Here is a 6,432-nt window from a genome sequence, read left to right on the forward strand (position 1 = left end):
TATGTCAATCTACTACATTAACACTACCACATACCAAACTCCTTCAGTTTACTAGGTCCTTTCAAAGTCCTGCAGTGGTTTAAGAACATTGGTGAGCTTTGCAATGAATATGGGCATTCAGATTATAGGATTTGGAATGCCTGGAGTAAGGTTCTGGCCCCCAGTATGCCAACTAAAATATGAAACCTTGCCTAGTAATCACTCCCCCATACACCGAGTTTACATGACCTGATGTCTACTTTCAATTTTTGCTTGCTCTCATTCTGTAAAAAATGACAGCATCCATCTGGCTTGAGTCTGATATGTGCATGGCTTTCCCCAGACTCTTAGGAAGTTTAGTTCTGCTTCTGGAGCCATGGGCAGCAGATGGATTGACTTTAACATGAACCAACAGCCTGGAATTTAAGTACTGCTGGTCCCAAACTGTTTCCATATTTGCTGAGCTCCCATGGCTGATGAGACTTAGAATGATAGTCCAACTCTTTGAAAAGAAACATGCTTCACAATGTGAACAATCCTCCATAAGAAAATTAGGGAGAAATAAAAATCATTGCCTGAATTAAACAAAAAGGGGAAATTAAAATGTTACTCTGTTATATAATATTACCAAATTGGAAAATGTTTATTTTGATGGATGGGTAAAATTTTCTTTTTCAATTTATATCGTTTGTTATGGCAAATAAAATTCTTAGCTGTTTCCACTTTAGACATTTGAGTTAAAATCTTAACATTTGGGGGTAAATATTATTTTGGTCATATGAAGACTGCTGCCTTGTATAAGCTGAAACAATTTTCCACTGGAAAAAAAATTGGAAGGTAAATGTAAAGCAATGTGCCAGTACATTAGTGAGATTTAAGTCATCTAAAAAAATGAGGAAAGAATGACTCTACACTTTTATCCTCCTATAAAAAAAACCTATAAACTAGAGATTCCTTTGTTTCACTTTTTGAAAATACAGTCTAGTGCCTTGAGTGGCTTCTTTCTCAACACACAATTGATTCTTGGAATGACATTCACTTTGAGTGTGGACAGCTGTGCCTTTGGGACAGAAGCAGTTTCACCTTTTTCGTTTTGTACAACAGCTATGGTAGGAGAACTATTTTCTCCCCAAATTACCACTTAAGAGACCTAGAAAGCTAAACAATGTCATTTTGAATGTTTATAAAAGACAAAACAATCTTTCTACTCTAAACCGCATAGAGGAAAAAGGCAATTGAACTAATGGTATCTTTTTCACAGGGAATATACCACAAGTCATTAAAAATAGAGATGTAGAATATTTAAGGATACAATTAAAATAGTGGTACATTGAAATTTTTAAAAAGGATAAAGATTTTTTCACACTGCAAAAAACTAACAAAAATTTTTAAGAAGACTATAGATATAAAAAGTTTTTCAATGTGTTTTTCTTATCTCATTCGTTTTTGAGAAGACCTTGCATAAAAGATGGAACAAAATGTGCCTCACATGACTAGCGAATGCTGGAACAGATAGTTTATGAATTTGTTACTAAGTAACTTTTGCTCTTGGCTCTAATAATAAATCACCATTGTTCTTTACCATTTGATTTGTAATTCTAATAAGCCAAGATGGTGTATTTATCCAGCTGCAGATAAAAATTCAGTTATATAACATCAGTGAACCAAATGTGAACTACGTAAGCATCATAAATGGAAAAAAATCATAAACTAAGGTTCAGTTAAGTATAATTTAAGTATAAATATATACCCACTGTTGGACATATATTTCTTCCTTTTTCTTCCTCCAGGTTTGCAGGTGGATTTAGTGATTATGAAATGAATATGACTAAAAAAGTTTTAAACCAGCAAGTGTACTACAATTAAATATATTTATAAACAATAAATTTCTACAGTGCTCTGATGAGAATATGTACCATTTTCCCTCAAACCTTCCATTAAACACAAAATTTGATAGTACTGTATTTGCTAACCTACATATAGTAAAGCATTGTTATTTTTATTGCTTATTAATATTTTATCAAATTTCTTGCTTAGAATGTTCTGTCATTGCCTTCAAGTTGGAATTCTAATCTATATACTAAAGTTTTTTCAAATTGTCCCCTATCCCTTTTATTAACAATTTATCAGTATTCCAAATGCTCAAAAACTTCCAAACTTAGCCTTTTTAAACCTGAAATTTGTTGAGAATTCCCTGGTAGTCCAGTGGTTAGGACTCAGCACTTTCACTGTCAAGGGCCCAGGTTCAATTCCTGCTCAGGGAGCTAAGATTCCACATGCTGCATAGCCCTTCTGAATTAAAAAAATAGAAATAAAAAAGCCCTGAAATTTGTTTACCTATGTACTTGAGCAGAAAAAAGGGGCTATTATTGTGTTGGCCAGAATTTTTAACATAATTTACAAATATTATTTATAAGGATTTAATTAGAATGTTGACCTTCCTAAAGTTTAAAAGTTTAATCCCAAACTATTATAGCTTTCTTTCAAACTATTTTCAGGGGATTGTTATATGGTTAAATATAAATACTATGAGAAAAATAATGGATTAAGCTTTAACCTAAAGATATGAGGTGTTAAAAAGTAAAAATACCATCCATAAAAGAATGTATTATAAATTTCCTAAAAATTTTTCCTATTGCGTTTCTAATTCAACCTGAAAAAATCAATTTGCACACAATTTTTAGAAGTTCAGCTATTCAATGATATATCATAAATATGTATTTTTCTCATATCTTGCTCACAAAATGAGCAAGAGTCATTATATCCCCTTTATGCATAAGAGAAAATGGAAATCCAATGAGGTCATGCCTCTGCCTCATCATTTATATACAAAATAGCTTCATTGTCCATGTTTCCCAGTTTACTGATATTTTCACTTCAAAGAAACTCATATTCACAGTTTCATACCTGAAATAATCATAGTCTAGAAGAAAGTTTAAATGGAAATGACCTTTAATATTGGTATTATACTTCCAATGATCACCATCACTAGGTGCATATCATTTTCACAGGGACATGTGAATAGTTTACTGGCTGGCAAATATTTTTTGTTGAAAGAAAATTATCTTAAACCTATAGACAAAGTATTTCTATTTTACTCAATGCTCTTCTTCTATCTCTAGATGTTTAATAATAAAACTTAAAGTATATAACTGAACTGTACATAATATGTGGCAATGTAAACATCTCTTGATATATAAATCAACTAGAAAAGGTTATGTTTGTGCCTGGTAAGCTAAACTTTTCATTTTTAAGCAAAAAGGAAAAAAGACAAGTTTGAGTCAATTTTGAGGAGACATGTGAAGGAAACTATTTGCAGAGGTTCAGTGGATATCCATATGTGAGTGTGCTGGTTGAATGTAAGGTGACTGGAACATCAGTTCAGTTCAGTTCAGTCGCTCAGTCGTGGCCAACTCTTTGCGACCCCATGAATCGCAGCACGCCAGGCCTCCCTGTCCATCACCAACTCCCGGAGTTTACTCAAATCCATGTCCATCAAGTCGGTGATGCCATCCAGCCATCTCATCCTCTATCGTCCCCTTCTCCTCCTGCCCCCGATCCCTCCCAGCATCAGGGTCTTTTCCAATGAGTCAACTCTTCACATGAGGTGGCCAAAGGATTGGAGTTTCAGATTCAGCATCAGTCCTTCCATTGAATACCCAGGACTGATCTCCTTTAGGATGGACTGGTTGGATCTCCTTGCAGTCCAAGGGACTCTCAAGAGTCTTCTCCAACACCAGAGTTCAAAAGCATCAATTCTTTGGTGCTCAGCTTTCTTCACAGTCCAACTCTCACATCCATATATGGCCACTGGAACATAAAGTGGACATATAAGAAATAATGAATGCATATCCCACTTAAAAGATTTAAACACTAAAATTTCTGTGATAGTCATTGACCCTTGCTTAGGTGGGATTTAGAAAACACAAGTCAGTTTGGAGCATTTATTCTTTGTTTTCAGAGTCTTTGGACCAGCCCCTCTTATTTTACAAATGCCAGTTTAGACACACTACTCCTGGGAAAGAATATAAAGCATCTATTTTTCGCTTTGATGAAGGGTGCTGGTCCTAATAACCCCCTTGAAATTGAGAACATCACAGGGAGAAAGAAAAGTTTCCTAGCAATAGAGAAAGCTACTAGAAACAAAAGGATTTCAACCTAGTTTACGCTCTGTGCTCAGGATTAGATTTCTGACTGGGGTCATTGGAAGAAAACACTATGAATGACTGCAAAGAATCTTGCCACGCTTATAACAGAGAATCTTAAGAGAGAGACTGCCTCATCATTAGGTGCTAAACAAGTGTTCTGCACACAAATGTGATTGACAAAGCTATAACCTGGGTACAAATCAGATATCATGACTGAATGGAAAAGAGTAATCCTTGCTGGGTGCAAAGGAGCGGATTATAATAGCAGCACACAGTGCTGAAAACAGAGGCAAAGGCATTCACATATCAGGGACTTACAAGGAGCTGATCAGAATGCTCCACTGCTCACCATGCTTGAAAACAGCTCCAGCAACTGTGCATTTTACTAAGTGAACCCCAGGAATCTTGGACAAGCGGCCCAATGATATCCTAGAGGGAGATTCTGGTTTTCTGCCTTCCATGGCTAAGATATAGGAGTTCATTTCAGTCACTCAGTCATGTCCGACTCTTTGTGACCTATGGACTGCAGCACGCCAGGCTTCCCTGTCCATCACCAGCTCCTGTAGCTTGCTCAAACTCATATCCATCGAGTCGGTGATGCCATCCAACCATCTTAACCTCTGTCTTCCCCTTCTCCTCCTGCCTTCAATCTTTCCCAGCATCAGGGTCTTTTCCAAGGAGTCAGTTCTTCCCATCAGGTGGTCAAAGTATTGGAGTTTCAGCTTCAGCATCAGTCCTTCCAATGAATATTCAGGACTGATTTCCCTTAGGATGGACTGGTTGGATCTCCTTGTAGCCCAAGGGACTATCAAGAGTCTTCTCCAACAACACAGCTCAAAAGCATCAATTTTTCAGTGTTCAGCTTTCTTTATGGTCCAACATGACCACTGGAAAAATCATAGCTTTGTTTAGACAGACTTTTGTCAGCAAAGTAATGTCTCTGCTTTTCAATATGCTGTCTAGGTTTGTCATAGCTTTCTTCCAAAGAACAAACTCCTTTTAATTTTGTGACTGCAGTCACCATCTGCAGTGATTTTAGAGTCCAAGAAAATAAAGTCTGTCATGGTTTCCATCATTTCCTCATCTATTTGCCATGAAGTGATGGGATCAGATGCCATGAACTAGTTTTTTGAATTTTTGAGTTTTAAGACAGCTTTTTCACTTTCCTCTTTCACTTTCATTAAGAGGCCCTTTAGTTCCTCTTTGCTTCCTGCCATAAGGGTGCTGTCATCTGCATATTTGAGGTTATTGATATTTCTCCTGGAAATCTTGATTCTAGCTTGTGCTTCATCCAGCCTTGTACTCTGCATAGAAGTTAACTAAGCAGGGTGACAATACAGAGCCTTGACGTACTCCTTTCCCAATGTGGAACCAGTCTGTTGTTCCATATCCGGTTCTAACTGTTGTTTCTCGACCTTCATACAGATTTCTCAGGAGGCAGATAAGGTGGTCTGGTATTCCCATCTCTTTCAGAATTTTCCACAGTTTGTTGTGATCTACACAGTCAATGGCTTTGCTGTAGTCAATAAAGCAGTAGATGTATTTCTGGAATTCTCTTGCTTTTTCAATGATCCAATGGATGTTGGCAATTTGATCTCTGGGCCTCTGCCTTTTCTAAATTCACCTTGAACATCTGGAAGTTCTTGGTTAATGTACTGTGGAAGCCTAACTTGGAGAATTTTGTGCATTACTTTGCTGGCGTGTGAGATGAGTTCAATTGTATGGTAGTTTGATCTTTCATTGGCATTGCCTTTCTTTGGTATTGAAATGAAAACTGACCTTTTCCAGTTCTGTGGCCACTGCTGAAGATAGAGGAGAGGTCAAGTAATTAACTAAGAAAATTAGGAAAGAGATAATATTTGTAGTCTTGTCTGGAAAAGTGGATCTTTCTGGTTATATCTGGCTTATTAAGAAATCAAAGACTTATGTGTACACTGTTCAGGTAGAGAATTCAAATTCAAATTCAAATTCTTATCTAGAGCTTGTAGTTATATGGTTCCCTTTTGAAATAAAACCACACATATTCAACAAAGTATAGACATTTACCTTTAGAATATTTTAGCTATCTTTAATAAATAAAATCTGGTAATGAAGATACGATTTCACATTTGCATTGCATATCATTTTACTTACTTTCTCATTTCAGCTTCACTGCACCTCTGTGACTTAGACCACATTCCAAAATTACAGTTTTGGAATTCAAGACCAGAGGATAGATCAAGTCTTTTGGACCAAATCACTATGCATACTATAGCAGAGAACCTCAAATAAACAACCAAGTACATTAAAGAATATTAAGATCAAA

The 6,432-nt window shown here is 36.2% G+C and overlaps 1 non-coding gene across 1 annotated transcript; it reads left to right on the forward strand.

Moving 5' to 3' along the window:
- The first annotated feature begins 2,170 nt into the window (after nucleotides 1-2,170).
- Nucleotides 2,171-2,243, forward strand: TRNAE-UUC (transfer RNA glutamic acid (anticodon UUC)). Its single transcript has one exon. It is a non-coding gene; the product is annotated as a tRNA-Glu (tRNA).
- The last annotated feature ends 4,189 nt before the right edge of the window (nucleotides 2,244-6,432 follow it).

Source organism: Muntiacus reevesi, chromosome 3 (genome assembly GCF_963930625.1).
Source record: "Muntiacus reevesi chromosome 3, mMunRee1.1, whole genome shotgun sequence".
NCBI lineage: Eukaryota > Metazoa > Chordata > Mammalia > Artiodactyla > Cervidae > Muntiacus > Muntiacus reevesi.